The 17521-nt window shown below is 41.7% G+C and overlaps 1 pseudogene; it reads left to right on the forward strand.

Annotated features, from left to right (window-relative positions):
• LOC137762771 (dual specificity protein phosphatase 5-like) overlaps positions 1-17521 on the forward strand; it is a 104753-nt pseudogene that overhangs the window by 37444 nt on the left and 49788 nt on the right.

Genomic DNA, 17521 nt, shown 5'->3' on the forward strand with positions numbered 1-17521 from the left:
TGTAACCGTGTGTGGGAATTCAACCATACTTCTACTTTCTTAAAACACAAATGTCCTATTTAATAATAATTCAAATAGACAAATGATTAGACTTGACAATAGGAATATAGACTCCATTCCTATTCTTTATTCTTCTTGCTGCCCTGCACAAGTCAGTATTCAGTATTTCTGTGTGCTAATCCACAGGAGTTAGCGTGTTAGGACATTTTCCAGTTGTTTCTTCGGTATGTATCCAGTTGTTTCTTCGGTATGTATTTTACATAAGAACAATGAGTAGTGTATACATTTTGTATGTAGCATAACAAACTACCACCAACAGCTTAAAACACATGTTTATCATCTCATAGACAATGTTCAGACACAGATTAGCAGGGCCTCTGTGAGGCTATGATCAAGGCCTGGGTTCTCCTCTGCAAGCTTGGCTGGGAAAGGATCTGCTTCCAGGCTCACTCAGGTTGTTGGCAGAATTCACGTGCCTGTGGTCACAGGACGCATGGCATCTTGCTTCTTCAAAGCCATCAAGGAGAGCAAGACCCAAGAGCAATTCTGCTAGCAAGACAGAGCCTTATATAACATAATGTAATCCCAGGCGTGCTAGCCCATCACCTTTGCCATATTCTATTGCCTATACACAAGGAGTAGGGATTATACAAAGGCATAAACACCAGGACACAGAGATTATGGGGACCACCTTCAAGTCTGTCCCTCGTAATGAGAAATCTAAAAAATATATTATTTGTGTCCTACTTTATCCCAACTCTGCCCAGCTTCTCTCAGTGGTGAGTCCTTCTCCATCATGTTCTAGAACTGCATTTACTGAGATGAACCCACATTCACTGGACAGTTCTATTTTACTTTGTATTTTAAGATCTTTTTGGGGTAGGAAACTGGCCTATGCTATTCAATGATTGAGTGTAGTCAGTGCCATTAACACCAGAATGGCCAAGAAATCATTCCAGCCAGAAAAGACCCAAGCACCAATTATTAGACTGTCATGCTTTATGTTTGTGCCTGATGTGACCAACGTAAGTCCACTGGTTATACATGGAAACGCAGCCACTGACTGAAAAGAACTACAGCATATGACTCATGCTGTGCCTAGCTAGAGCCAAAGCAGTCAGTCAATTCCAAAAGTATAAACATCAATCAAATAAATGGTTCGGCAGCCTAAATATTTAACAACCGGGTGATGACTGGAATTTTCACTTTTCATTCAGTCACACAGACATGGTCTCAGTAAAAGAAATAACTGAAGTTTAGTTTTCCTTTTCCTTAAATTCAGCCATCCCAAAACATTTGGTGAATGTCTCCCATGCTCTAGGTACTCTGCTTACTGTTGGCAATATAGAGACAGAAGACTGAAATAGTGTTAGGAAGGAAATCTGTTCTTCACACTCTTTCTCTTCTAACATTATGTTACTACCCTGCTAATAAGCAATTTGCTCGGTAGCCATCAGCACCCAGGGACCCTCCCCGCTGCTCCTTTTCAAGTATTTCTTACAGTTTAGAAAACCCTAATATTTAACCAAAAATTGCTTTGCTGTGGCAAAACCTCAATACCTATAGTAACTAGAATAAGATTACTGCTTTCTATTGATAGAAATTTGGTATTTATTGAAATATTGATAGAAAAATCCATATGATAAAAATTTATTACTATGACACCCATTATAATATCCCAGGTTAAGAATACTTTGTGTTCTACAAACACTTGAAAGCCAAAGATCACTTAAAACAAACACAAGCAGCTCCAATACAAATGTTCCAAGTTATGATAAACAGGAAATACCACACAGAGAGAGACAACTTCAGACCACTTGGCCCTTTCTTTCCCTACGTTCTTTCTGGAAGTAATTTTATACATTACCATGGCTTTTACGTACTAAATCCTTAGAGACCAAATAGATGACTAACTTACTTTAATAATAATTTATGATAAGCTTGGTGTGGGGGTGAGGAATAAACTCTTGACACATCCCAAGGACGCATCTATTCTTAAAGCCCCTTTATTCTCAAGGACTCCTTTATTCTAATGTGATGGCTCCTGAAAAAACCTCCCTTTTCAAGGATACCTTTTTCAAACACAATCAATAATCTACAATCAACTTTGTAATCTCTTTGGAAACCAGGACCTTTCCAGCTTTGGAGTTTTGAAGATAAAATGCACGGCTAGATTCCTACAGGACAAAGATTTAAATTTTTCAATTTGCTGGTTATTAACCAGGTTACTAATAGTACTCTGGTGTTTGACAGATAATAAGAAGCCAAAACATAGCTTTTAAAATTATTAGTTTTAGTAACAGAATGTTACTCAGTAATACAAAGGAGTGAACTATGGACATATGCAATGACATGGATGGATCTCAAGATAATTATGCTGGTGAAAGAAACAAGATTTTTTAAAAAAATACATATTGTATTACTCTACATAAAATTAAAAAAAATAAAATGCATTGTTATAGGCAAAAAAATAAAATAAAATAAAATTATTGGTTTTAGAATTCCAGAGTTGAAATGAGTTTTAAAGCACATCTGGTCCCGCCCCACCCAGAGCTTGGATCTCTTTAGCAACATCTGTAACAAGGGGTTGTCCAACACCTGCTCCAAAAGCCCCAGCAATGGGGAGCTCCCTGCCTTGGGACAGAGATCATTCTGTCTTCTTACACCACCTTAAAAATGTTTTCCTTATTCTGAGTCAACTCTTCTGTCCTGTAGCTTTAATCCTTGATCCTAGTTATAGCCCTTTAAGTCTCACTGGACAAACCTAATCGCTTCGTTTGACAGTCCTCCAAATATGTGAAATCCCCTACCATGTCTTCAACACTCTCTTCCAAAGATGCTTGCTTCCTTGAATCATTCTTCATAGAACATGATTTTGGTTCTATCACCACCCTGGTTTCTAATCTCTGTATCAGTGGATTTCAACCAGGATTTTGTAACACAATCATTCTTGTGATCACTAAGAAAAGAAAGGGTAAATTGCTGGGACTTCCCTGGTGGTCCAGTGGTTAAGACTTCGTGCTCCCAATGCAGGGGGCCCAGGTTTGATCCCTCGTCAGAGAACTAGATCCCACATGCTGCAAATAAGAGTCTGCATGCCGCAACTAAAAGATCCTGCATGCCACATGCACAACTAAAGATCCCACATGGCACAACTAAGACCCAGTGCAGCTAGATAGATAGATAGATACCAGATGTTAAATTATAGAAGAGAAAAGAAAAGGGGAGGGGGGAGGGGGGAGGGAGGGGAGGGGAGGGGAGGGGAGGGGGGAGGGGGGAGGGGAGGGGAGGGGGGAGGGGGGAGGGGGGAGGGGAGGGGAGGGGGGAGGGGGGAGGGGGGAGGGGAGGGGGGAGGGGGGAGGGGGGAGGGGGGAGGGGGGAGGGGGGAGGGGAGGGGGGAGGGGGGAGGGGGGAGGGGGGAGGGGGGAGGGGGAGGGGAGGGGAGGGGGGAGAGGGGAGGGGAGGGGGAGGGGGGAGGGGAGGGGGGAGGGGAGGGGGGAGGAGAGGGGGGAGGGGAAGGGGGAGGGGGAGGGGGAGGGGGGGGAGGGGGAGGGGGGGAGGGGGAGGGGAGGGGACGGAGAAAAGAAAAGGAAAGGTAAATTGCTGTAGCAACTACACTCAGAATTAAGGATAACTTACTTTCTACATTATTTTGTGCCACAGACTTGGAAGAAACTAAAAATACCCAGGTGAGTATTTTCATCCTGTGAATCTGATAAGCCACACGATCCATGGTGGATTAAAGGATCAGAACCATTGCTTTAAATACACTCCAGTTTATCTACAGTCTTTGAAAAGTGTAGCAGCCAGATTTGAATGAAAAACCAAGAGGTGGGTTAGCTAGGACAATACAGACTTGTTCATTAAATGAAAATTTTCTCCTCTTCCTACTGCTACTTGCCCTTCAGGACTCAGCTAAAGTCTTACCTCTTATATGAAACCCTTCAACTGGCAGAGATAAATTTTGAATTCCCTATTACTCAGCCATAAAAAGAAACGAAATTGAGTTATTTGTAGTGAGGTGGATGGACCTAGAGTCTGCCATACAGAGTGAAGTAAGTCAGAAAGAGAAAAATAAATACCATACGCTAACACATATATATATGGAACCTAAAAAAAAAAAAAATGGTCCTGAAGAACCTAGGGGCAGGACAGGAATAAAGACGCAGACATAGAGAATGGACTTGAGGACACAGGGAGGGGGAAGGGTAAGCTGGGATGCAGTGAGAGAGTGGCGTGGACTTATATATACTACCAAATGTAAAATAGCTAGCTAGTGGGAAGCAGCCGCATAGCACAGGGAGATTAGCTCGGTGCTTTGTGACCACCTAGAGGGGTGGGATAGGGAGGGTGGGAGGGAGACGCAAGAGGGAGGAGATATGGGGATGTATGTATATGTATAGCTGATTCACTTTGTTATAAAGCAGAAACTAACACACCATCGTACAGCAACTGCACTCCAATAAAGATGTTAAAAAAATCAAATAAAATAAATTTAAAGTAAAAAAAAAATTTTTTTTTGAATTCCCGAAGTGCTTCCTTTGGGTGCAGGACTAACCTAGACTCCAAGGTCCTCTACTTCCAGCCATCATGTGTCCTTGGACAGAGTTCTTGACCCTTCCTGAGCTCAACTTCCTAAGGCTTAACATGGCGGTTCTTCTACCTCACCAGGCAGCTCTCAATTTCTTAACACAGTACTCGGTAATGTTAATTCATTGTCTTAACTCTAGTCTGCTCTAAACCTTGCTCAGAACATTGAACTGCTAAGCTCCAAATATAGGGTACATCAAGAATTATGGGCCCAGAAAAGAAGAGATTGCTCTAAGAAAATGAAATTTTCAGTTTCTTACTGAAATAAGAGTCAATGTAACATTATTGCAATGGCCATCTGTAGAAATCATCCTTGTATATTACCCACAGTTAAAGATGACTCGTGACATAAGACGAAGGTGCCATCCCAAAACATTCTCTGCAATACATCAGTCCAAATAGTAACTATCATCAGATGATCCAAACTTACCACAAGCATTGTCCTGAAGAAATATAATAACAAAAGCCTCCAGTTTACAGTAACATTATTGTCCACGAGACTGCTACTCTAATTCTAGATAATGTTGACTTCTATGACAGACGTCCTTGGATTGGAGATGGGCAATTCATCAAGTTATCACTCAAGAATATTCAGTTCCTCTCCTCAAACCTGGGACTCAACGAGTAACCTTCTCACCTGTAATATAACAGCCCAAGCATATACGCACAAAGGCGAGTGTGCCTGGTGTGGGGAGCTGATGCCAGCCACACTCTCCCACTGCCAATTAATACATCATCACTCCAGTTTGCGCATCGGTCTCCTGGGGGCTTTGTGCATGTGAATTGATTCCTCAGCCTAATCCCCTCTGGGAAAATGAACTGAGTTCTGTTCTTGAAAAGCTGAGTGATACAATCTGTGCTATCAAGACTCCCACACTGGCAGTGACTCTAAATGCCCTGGATCCTATAACGACAATACCTACATGTTGGTGCCTCATCAATCATGCAGGAGGTGCGTACCTTGCAACCCCTCTTCCCCCTACCAGACCCTGCTCTGCCTTATTTACCAGCCCTGCTCCCTCCAAGGGAGGAGGAGTTACTGCTTTGGTCAGATTCAGACATTTGTCAGGTCACCGACAGGACAAGACAGGGCGGCTGTCCTTAGCAGCCCAACTGACATTCTCTTTTTTTCTTTTTAACATCTTTATTGGAGTATAATTGCTTTACAATGGTGTGTTAGTTTCTGCTTTATAACAAAGTGAATCAGCTATATATATATACATATATCTCCATATCCCCTCCCTCTTGCGACTCCCTCCCACCCTCCCTATCCCACCCCTCTAGGTGGTCACAAAGCACGAGCTGATCTCCCTGTGCAATGCGGCGGCTTCCCACTATCTATTTTACGTTTGGTAGTGTATATATGTCCATGCCACTCTCTCACTTCGTCCCAGCTTACCCTTCCCCCTCCCCTGGTCCTCAAGGACAGGAATAAAGACATTCTCTTTACTCCCTTCCCCCACTCACCTGGCTCTCAGGTATGGCCCTCGTCTCTTTACCTCCTCTGAGAAAGGAGTATAGCTAGGACTACAGACCCAATCACCTTCCACTCTACTCCCACAGGCTCAATGGAACATACTGGTTTCAATGCTCAATTTAGTGATAAGGTAGGTAGGGGGTTTTGAATGGAATAGGATGTATCATTTGACCTTAAGCGCAAGCCACATTTTTCTTTCTTTTATCAGAGAACCCTAGTGAAACCCCATCCACTTAAACCCTAAAAACTTACCAACTGTTTTATGTTAGTCTGATTTTGTCAAAGAGAATATCATCTCCCTGAAAGTGCAGTTGATTTCTAGATTCTCCCTGTATCTTTTGTTTTCTTTCATAGTACCTAGCACTAAATATTTGTTCACTGAGGTTATTTACCCTTCACTTAGTATAGATATATTATTTTTATCTTAAGCCTCTGATCTTTTCTCACTAGCCCAATATCAATCATCATAGTTGGGTTCTTGGTGCCAATACAATTATAATACAAATGTAACATGGGAATGGAAATTGTGGGGCAAGGACTAATTACAAGGTGATCATCCCAGCGACACAAAGTATAGTTATACTGAGAGTTTCTAACAAAGATAAACAAAACAGTTTAAATTCTTATAGAAAAGGCACAGCTCCCCTAAAATTCATTTGAAAACTTAATAGTTTGAAAAACATTTGACAACTACACAGGATAAATCAGAGGCAATGAATTGACGCAGATAATGGATAAAGAGGTGTCAGATATTCACACCCTCAAAATACACACAATTACTTGACCTCCAAGGACCAAAGTGAATTAATATTCATGAAGTAGAAAGAGACAGCCAGCTTAGGGAGAGGACTAACCAGGGCAACAAAGCAGACCCGAGACAGACCTCTTGCCATCGTTTCTTGGAGCTTCCTGATTCTTGCCTAAGAATCAGCCTGACGCAGCTGGGCGTGTGGTCGGCGAACATGCTCTGCAGTGACACTGCCTGTGTTCCAATCCCAGCTCTGCACCACCAGCTGTGGCCTTGGGAAACTTACTGGACTTCTTTTTTTTTTTTTTTTTTTTTAGGCTGTGGGAACGGGGGAGGGTTTTTTTTTTTTTTAAATCTACTTTATTTATTTATTTATTTATTTATTTTGGCTGTGTTGGGTCTTCGGTTCGTGCGAGGGCTTTCTCTAGTTACGGCAAGTGGGGGCCACTCTTCATCGCGGTGCGGGGACCGCTCTTCATCGCGGTGCGCGGGCCCTTCACTATCGCGGCCCCTCCCGTTGCGGGGCACAGGCTCCAGACGCGCAGGCTCAGTAGCTGTGGCTCACGGGCCCAGTCGCTCCGCGGCATGTGGGACCCTCCCAGACCAGGGCTCGAACCCGTGTCCCCTGCATTAGCAGGCAGATTCTCAACCACTGCGCCACCAGGGAAGCCCTTACTGGACTTCTTAAGCCTCCCTTTCCCCGTGTGTAATATTGGGATTACAACAGTTTATTTACATACGTGAATGGCACAGTGCCTGACACACAGCACGCAGCAAAATATCCTGGGGTCTTGAATCCTACTACCCACCCTAGTCCTGAGCCATTCGTCAGACCTCCCTGTCAACAGGGAAGAAGATTCCTCCTCTTGCTTAGGCTAACCCTTCCACCTCGGCCTGGGACTCCACCACCCCTCCCGGCCCTTGGAGAGGTGCTCAGCTGGTTGCCCCCTCTCTGTCTGTTAGACACATCCAATGAGCATCCCAATGCCCTCTTCCACCTTAAAACCTCCTCCATCAACACTGTGTCCCTCTACAAATACTTCCCTACATCTCTCTTGTTCTTCAGAGAAACTGATAGAAAAAGTGGTCTATCATTTTTCAAAGGCCACCTCGTAAAAGGTGATCTCTACTCCAATCCTCTGTTCACTTCTCCACTCCTGCAGCCTACAGACTGACCCACACCCCACTGAAACTGCTCTCAACAAGGCTGACAGTTCTTCCCGGATGCCAAATCCAATGGCCTTGTGTCATTGACAATTATGTGCTTGACGGCAACATTAGACTGTATTGTGCTCTCTCTCCCAATGTTCTGTTCCCTAGGGTTTCACGACACTCCCCTTATTTTCCTCCCACCTCCTTCATCTCCTTTGAGGGCACCTTCTCTCTACTTGTCCTCTCAACATTGATATTTTTCAGGGCTCAAGATTTGGCTTTCTTCTCATCTGTCTGCTTGCATGCTGATTTCACTGCCTTCCTGGATCAGTTTAGGATTCCAAATTTACATCTCCAGCCCTGGTTTCTCTCTTAAATTCCAGATCGCCACTCCTCAGCCAAATGCCTGTGTATCTTCACTTGAACGTCCTATAAATATCTCAAATTCAACATAACCCAAAACCAAATACCCATATTTTCTTCCAAACTTCCTTCCAAAGGCTGCAACTACCCCTGTCTTCCCTATGCCCATATCTGGCAAATCAAAAATGCATTTCTACATTTGGGAATGTGACTTTTTGAACCCCAAGCACACACGTGTATATACACACATCAAAATTTGGGCAGGATTACTCCAAAGTATTTGAAGCGTTTTTAAAAGGGCCTAGAAAAGGAAGGAATCTCTTTCCCCTTCCTCTGCCTGAAGGCAGACTCTCAGCTCCTTTTCAATGAGACTTACCTTTTTATCTTAACACTCATCCCCACACATCACTTCCTCCAAGAAGGCTTCCCTGAGCCCCTGAGAGCACGGTACACAGCTCTCCTCTGTGACCCCCAAAGTTCCCCATTTCAACCACTGCACTGTTGAGTATCTTACTATGCTAGTAACGCAGTATCATCACTACCAGTTAACAGGGCTTCCTTCCTCACCAGGATTTGAGCTACTGTTTTAGTTATCTTTGTAATCCCAGTGCTTGACATAAACAAATGCTCAATGATGTTGGCAGAATGAATGCATGGCCAATATTGCTAATAATCCTGGACTAGGCTGGAGAGTCGACAATTTAAATTAGAGGCCCAGCATCTTATCTCAGACTCTGTGAGTCACTGTGTGACCTTGGCAAGTCCTCTCACTCCCTAAGCCTGGGTTTCTGCATCTTTCAAGGAAACTGGAACAGCAATATCACCTTCCTCACAGGGCTATTGAGACAATTAAATAAGAGGAAGGCCATAACATTTCTTAGCAGGTAATAGCAGGTTCTGTAATACTTTGGGGCATCTACTGGGAGGTGGGGGGATAGAAGGCAATGGAGCAGGGGAGGGGGGTAGACAGGAAATCTGCAGTTTTACTCACATGATGTAAATTCAAGTTTGCTATCTCCTCCATTTTGAAAATGGAAACAGTGTCAAGATAACAAGAATAATCTAAAGGATCGTTTGCTAATCATGTGACCAGGGATTAGCAGGGTACAGGTGGGAGAAGGCATTTGGTAGAGATATGAATGGAATACTGGTATCTTTTCAGACATTTGTGGCGCCTGAGTTTTCTCAGGAGGTGGGGAGAAGGGCCAAAGACCTTGAGCACTATAATTTGTTTTCTCCCTGAAAAAGATCATCATGCTCTACCTAATCCAAATGGAACTTAAAATGATTAAAGTCACAAAGCAGCTCGGCATTCATTAGGGATTCAGGCAAAGGCAACGCTCAAGCACTAATATTAACCGTGGTTCTTAGCCTTTGGAGTTGGCAAGATGAACCCAGCTTCTTGCAGACCAAACACTTACGCTAATTGACAAGAAACTTTCTGGGAAAAGAAAAAAAAGGCAGCCAAATCTAAGAGACCTGTCAACGCCAGGGTCAGCAGTGAAGTGATAACCAGAAAAGAGCTGAAATCAAAGGCTGTGTCTGCCTTCCCCGTGCACACTTGTTCAGTGGGAGCCCATGGTGGTCACAGCTCCTTTAACAATATTTATAATGAAGGAACGACACTGCAGATGTCAACCTCGATTATTCATAAAGCGTCCTCCTGCTCAGATCCACCCGGAGGCTAACAGTAAAAGCACCTGATTCCCAATTCTCAAACACAAAAGCATACAGAGCTTGAAAGAGGAGCTGACTAATAAAGTTTGCATATCCCTAAGAAAAAGAGCACACAAGGAAGAAGAAAAGGAATGGCAAGATTAAACAAAAACAGTAAGCTTGGATGGGAAATGATAAAAATTTTAAAAGGCAGGAGCTTAAATCTATTTTCCTCTTTTTCTGCCTTTTTTTTTTTTTTTAATAACGTCCTTGTTCATTTACATTTCAGTATAAGCCATTTGGAGGAAACAGCTGTTTTATCTGCTGACTAGAATGCAGAGGTGCTTTGAACACTTACCGTGAGAGCATAAGGTTGCTAAACTCTGTTCCGGAGAGCACTAGTGGCTTTAAACTGTGAGGACAGGCAGAGAGAGGCCTTCACCTCTGGTTCTCCTAGACAAGGAGGCCTGAGACCAGAGGCTTGGAGGACTCACGTAGGTGGTCTGTGTAGGGGGAAGAGTCCCAGGCTGGCTCCGGAGTCTACACCCAGGCTCTCCAGCCCCCTAGCTCTATGACCTAATTATTCATCCTTCCTCAGTTTCCTCATCTGTAAGATGGGAATAATAATACCACTTCCTCCTAAAGCTACTGAGAATATTTAATTAAATAAGGAAAATAAAGCCCAGAGCTGGGATTATAGTGGGCCCTTAAGAAATGCCACTTATTTGCTGTTATTATCAATCCTGACAAGATTGTCAAGTAGAAAGTAAACTGTTTGCTTTTGGATTTGGTGATTTTAATAGAGGTATGGTTTAAGTTTATGGTAATGTCATGTTGACTGTCAAATATCCTAACTGGTCTCTCCTTCTGGGCACACCCTAGACTAGGATTATACTTCCTGGTCCCTTGTGGTTGGGTGGGGTCATGTAACTAGTTCTGACCAACAGTTGTGAGAGGAAGTACCGTGTGCCACTTTTAGACCTAGAGCTTTAATTGTCAGTGCAAAACCTTCCAGAGCTCTCTTCCCATTGTCATGATACCTGCAAATGTTCAAAATGATGGACTAGTCCATCATCTCTGGGGATCATAAGCCTCTTGAATTTTAGCTGATTTAATACCTTTTCTCATTTTTGGAAACCCTTAGTAGCTCTTCAAATATTGGTTCTGCCCCATTATTTCTGCTGCATGTGGCCACAAAAGACACATACTGGGTGTTCTTGCAGCAAACTTTCACAATAGTTAAAAATTAGACAAAACCTCAAAATTTGTCAATAAGAGGATCACTAAAGTGAATTATATTCATTCAGTGAAATATTACATAGTAGTTAAGATATGAACCAACCACATGTAAATCAACATACACAAATCACAAAAACCTAATCAGAAAAAAGTATGCTTTTTTAACATATAAAAATACTATGTATGTTTAAAGGCACATAAAATGTAGTTGATAGTAGTATGCATGAGAATTATAAATATAAAATCAGAATAGAGGTGGCTTCTGAAGAAAAAAAGAGCATTGGGATCAGAGGTGAGTATTAGCTCTAAATATAACCTCTTATTACTTTAAAAAACAGAAAAGAAAAATATGAAGCATATATCACTAAAAGATTATTACAACTGTATACGTCTGAAATTTTTCAAAATTTTTATACCAATGTGACTAAATGAACATATAAAGGTACACGTCAAGGCATGTTCTGCTAAATAACTAAGAGTCATTCATGAACACAATTTATTTAAAAGGTACTTAATATTTTGGCCCAGTCTCTACAGAGATCCAAAACTACAATGGGTTAGACAAGACAGAAGTTTCTCTTCTGCGATCACAGTCTAGGAGCTAGTCATCCAGGACTAGTGGCACAGTTCAGCCATCTTCAACCCAGGGTTTCCATAACAAGATAGATGGATGTTCTGACAGCCTCCATCACATCTACAGAAGAGCCAATGGGAGAGCGAGAAAATGTCAAGGAGACTATACTTCATTCTTTTTAATGGCATAACATGAAATTGCCACACATTTCTCCTTCTCTTATCATATTGGTGAGAACTTTACTGCATGACCACATCTTGTAAGGGAATGTGACAAATGTACTCTCTGCCTGGGAAACCACACACCTAGCTAAACTCTACAGTTCTATTATTAAGGGAAGAAGAAAAGATGGATATAGCTGCACCACTAGCAGCCTCTGCCACAGGATGGATTAGGCGGAGCCAGGACTGAGGTGCAGCAGCAACATTTACAAAGGGGAAACCTGTCCTTCTGTCTTTATCTCGGGATCCAACCCCACAAACAGTCCCTGCTCATCTTTCATTTCCAGAGGTGCCTAGCTCTACTCTCAGCTGTCCTTCGTTCCATAAGCACCTTCCAAGAGCTACACATTCTATGAGGTGCTGGAGGTCCAAAGACGGAGTGACATGGACCCTGCCTTCAAGAGAAAAACACAATTACGACACCCATGATCAGCATGAAAATGGTAGTATCGGTGGTTTTATCTGAGCACTGGGGTGGACCCATGAACCAGCCAGACAGTCTCGGAAGACTTCTCTATAAAGTCTCTCCAGGCTTCACAGAGAATGTGATCCTGGAATTGAGGCTTGCAGTTTGCAAGAAGGAGGCTCTCAGGGAGATGGGATTCTGACCAGAGGGAATAACAAATGCAAAGGTAAGAGAATGGGAAACATAACATGTACAGGAAAACAAAGACGTTCCGTGTGATGTAAATTAATAAAGCAGTGAGCCAAAGATGAAGCTGGTAGCTTGGGTGAGGTCAGATCATGGACAGTCATCCACAGGAAGGCATTCAGATTTTATCCTGCATATACAGAGGTAGCCAGGAATACATTTTGAACCAAGGAAGGGACAACGATAGGTTTTTTAGAAAGATCACTCTGAACGCAATGTGGAAGATGGATCAGGTGGGAGAGAAAACTATCAATAGGAAACAAAGGCAGAGGTTGACAGTTCTGGGGGATGGGGAAGGATGAGTTCAATTTGTGACTTGTTTGCTTTGAGGTCCCTATAGGACACCCGGTGGAGATGGCCGGTAAATATGGTATTGGACACATGTGAAGCTCGGGAAAGTTCTGGCTTCCACAGTCTGTTACTCCTTCACTTTGCAGTTTCTGGGATGGAGAAAATGCTTTTCAGCTCTAACATGCATTTCTGCTTCTCATTTCAGGGGGCTGGTCTGCCACTCCACGACAGTTGAGAACCCTGGTATCCCCGGCCGGTGCTCCCAGACTCCTGCCAGTGAACTGTCCCCCACATTATACAGCACTGCTGGCGGCACAGTGCTGGGAATTCAAATCTGGTTGAACATCTTACTAACGGAGCGATGTGAGCCTGAAGGGAGACCTCTGGCGTGAGCACCCAGCTTCGCATCTGGCCCTGTCATGTTTAGCAGTTTTATCAGACAAGATGAAGGCAGACAAGGCATCTTCAACCCATTTCCAGATGACATCAAGACAGAAGAGGCAAGTTTGTGGGTGTCAGGATGAGAATTCAGAGAAAACTAAATATGCTAAAATCAACAAGATAAAATATAATGGGGAAATATGGAAAGCCTGTCAAATAAACTTGTTCAAATAAATGAATTGCAAAAGTAAACTCATGGGGAAATTCTGCTAAAGGTGTCTGCTATCCAGAATACTTATAAAGCACCCTGGAAAATGTTTTCAAGAGCACAAGGACCATCATTTCCCAGGGCTCAATCAGCAAAACAAACCTGAATCCATTTTCCAGGGAGATGGCTCCCACTTTAAATAAAACGGGTGGCCAATTATTTTCTCTCTTAGTTACTGTTCTATTCTACAAGTATTCCCGGTCACTCACCCTGGATTCTCTGGACACACAGCTACATTTTTCTACAAATATCTTTCTAGAAATGCTATTTCATAGTTACCTGTTCATCTATGTATTTTTATAAGTACTAACCAACCAAGATTTAAGGCAGCTTCCAGACTGTAATCTGACCATTCTTATCCGCAAGTCACCCCTTGACTAATGTTCACACAGCCCACTGTACCTCTCCCTCAAACTTTCATCACCATTGTAGTTCGTTATGTCATTTTCAATGTTTGTAAGCTCCACATCTGACTGATTCATTAGTCCATCTCCAGTGCCTCATGCAGAGATGGCCCATAGTAGGTACAGAGTAAATATATATAGAAGGAGTGAATAAATGAATGAAAAAAATAAATGACAGACACCCAGCAAGATTCATAACCTGACCCTCCTATACTGTTGGTGGGAATGTAAATTGGCACAGCCACTATGGAGAACAGTATGGAGGTTCCTCAAAAAACTAAAAATAGAGTTGCCATATGATCTTGCAATCCCACTCCTGGGCATATATCTGGAGAAAACTTATTTGAAAAGATACATGCACCCCAATTGTTCATAGTAGCACTATTTATAATAGCCAAGACATGGAAGCAACCTAACTATCCATCGACAGATGAATGGATAAAGAAGATGTGGCATATATACAATGGAATATTACTCAGCCATAAAAAAGAATGAAATAATGCCATTTGCAGCAACATGGATGGACCTAGAGATTATCATATTAAGTGAAGTAAGTCAGACAGAGAAAGACAATCATATCACTTATATGCAGAATCTAAAAAAAAAAAAAAAGATACAAATGAACTTGTTTACAAAACAGAAACAAACTCACAGACACAGAAAACAAACTTATGGTTACCAAAGGGAAAAGGTGGGGGGAGGGATAAATTGGGAGTTTGGGATTGACATATACTATATTTTAAATGGATAACCAACAAGGACCTATTGTTTAGCACAGGGAACTCTATTCAATATTATATAATAACCTAAATGGGAAAAGAATTTGAAAAAGGATATATATATAACTGAGTCACTTTGCTGTACACCTGAAACTAACACAACATTGTAAATCCATTATAGTCCAATATAAAATAAAATTTTTAAAAAAACTTATAATTACCAAATGGGAAATGGGGTAGGGAAGGGATAAATTAGGAGTTTGGGATTAACATATACTCACTACTATATACAAAATAGATAACTAACAAGAACCTACTGTATAGCACAGGGAACTCTACTCAATATTCTGTAATAACCTATATGGGAAAAGAAACTGAAAAAGAATATATATATATATATGAATCACTTTGCTGTATACCAGAAACTAATGCAAGATTGATAACCTGTTTTAATAACACAAGATAATGTCAAAGTTCTTTTTTGTGCAACTGTTTCATGATGGGAAAATAAATTCTCTTAACCACTTTTTTTTTTTTTTTTTACTAATTGTTCATCATTATCACTCGTGTCCATACTGTCAGCTATTTCTAGTCAAATTATCTATATACCGCTAGTCACCTGCAGCAGAGGACTCGCCTGGGAGAGAAAAGTAGCAAAGAATACATAATACTGTCCCCTGCTCTCCTACACTGTAAGTTCTCCTTGTATAAAGTAGATATTCCAGGGAAGAAAGACATTCAGTCCCTGATCTCTTCCTCCTTTTCTCACATCCATATTCACTTTTTACCTAGAAAAAAAAATTGTTAAAAATTCCAAGCAAAAGCCCTCCTGCATAAGGCATGAATAAAGGATTATTTGTATACAAGGGCTGATTTGGCTATGAACAGGAGAAAGGTGGAAAGAGAGAGGGTCAGGAGGTAATTCAGAGAATGCCGACAGAATGTAGGTGAAGCTAATCGCATCAATTCTCTTTGAACGGCTCCTGCCCTTTGTATTAGAGATTCCACATGCAGCTGGTGACGTGGCTCTGCTCTACACTCAACGACAGCCATCAAAAATTCTCTCTGCGGAACTTTCATGGAGGATTCCGCCTGGTGTAAGTACAGCCATTTCATTTTTATAGTGGCCTAATTAAGGTGTTCCAGTCCCTATTTGTTCTGTAAAACATACCATAAAAAGCTACCATTTAAAAATTTTGCAAGCAAGCCATCGATTCCACTGCCCTAAGAGGAGCAAAATGCCATTTACAAATTACTGTCATGGAGGATTATTGAACAAGCTGTCAGCAACCCATTTCACAAATCATTTGGTAGGGACCAACCTAGGTGCTTGCCTAGCTAGATACTGGAAGGGAGAACTTCACCACCAGTTAGCTCAAATTCTTAATTTTAAAAGGCCTCAATTTTAGCTATCCCCACCCCTATACAAAAGACACAAGAAGTAGTTCAGAAAATAGCCAGTTTCTCCCGTACCAAGAGCCACAGACAGTGAGGGAGGAATTGTTTGCCCTCGGAAGGATTAGGCCATTAACTGAGCATCCAAAGCTCCAGGTAACATCCAACCTCAAGCGAGTAATCCCAGCTGCTGCCACTCCTGGTGACATAAAGCGAGGGCTATTCTACTGTCACTGTACAGTGAAATGTTTTACAGTTTAACATTTTGTTCCTTTACGCATCTGGAAGTTACAATCACCGTGTAACACAATTTTTTAAAAAAAATTCATTTCACATTTGGGTTATGCTCATTCTTAATTTGTAGAAAAACAAAACTTTCAATATAGCTGTAATAAAAAATAGATTTGGGGTTTCAAAAACTCTCCCTCCTTTTTTTCTCTTAAACTTCTTTTTCCCAAAAAAGGGTTCTTCGTTTTTTGTTTTTAACTTTTCTGGGAATTCCCTGGCAGTCCAGTGGTTAGGACTCCGTGCTTTCACTGCAGGGGGCAAGGGTTTGATCCCCGGTCAGGGAACTAAGATCCCGCATGCCGTGCGGCCCAAAGAAAAACTTTTCTTATGTTGTCAAGTAGAAACAGTGTTCCCAAGCAGACAGGCAGCAGGTAAAGCAGGTCAATCTTCCTCCCCTGTGTGAGTGCTACAGCACAGAGATATCTGCTTCACCATCAGAGCAGATTTGAACATCCATACCCATTCAGGACAGAAAAAGAATTTGGATTTAATTTTTACATAACAACATGTCAAGGAGTAATCCAAAGTTAGGCAACTGTGGCCATTCTAATGACCACTCAAAAATAAAGCACCATCCCCAACCCAGAATGGGAGACTTTTTCTTTCCTAAAGAAACCCATTATGTGAATATTTTAAATACCCTAACAAATATTCCAGTTAGGCTTGCGAAAACTTTGACTTGCTCAATAAAAGGTTTGGACTGTCATATATAAGTTTCATGCCCATTCTATGGAAACAACCATTCAGAAGGAAAAAAAAAATTGAAGGTTACGCTGGCCAAATTCTTTGGTTGCCAGCTTTAAAAGTTGGTTTTTCCTTCTTGTGAAAGGCATGCATACATTTAAGGGACTCTGTCCACCATACGCTACCTCTTCCCATTCCCGCAACAGAAACAACACAAGAAATAAAATGTGTAAGGCACCACATATTAACATCCTCCAAAATCATTTCTTCAACCATCCATTGATCACGCAGTGCTTGTTACTACTGAAGATTTCATATACTTCTTAACTATGGCTTCCAATCCATAACTGTATCTAAATCAAAGATAAGGTATATTGGAATTGAAAGGAAAGTAAGAATTTAGATTCCTTTTTACATCT

Source organism: Eschrichtius robustus, chromosome 1 (genome assembly GCF_028021215.1).
Source record: "Eschrichtius robustus isolate mEscRob2 chromosome 1, mEscRob2.pri, whole genome shotgun sequence".
NCBI lineage: Eukaryota > Metazoa > Chordata > Mammalia > Artiodactyla > Eschrichtiidae > Eschrichtius > Eschrichtius robustus.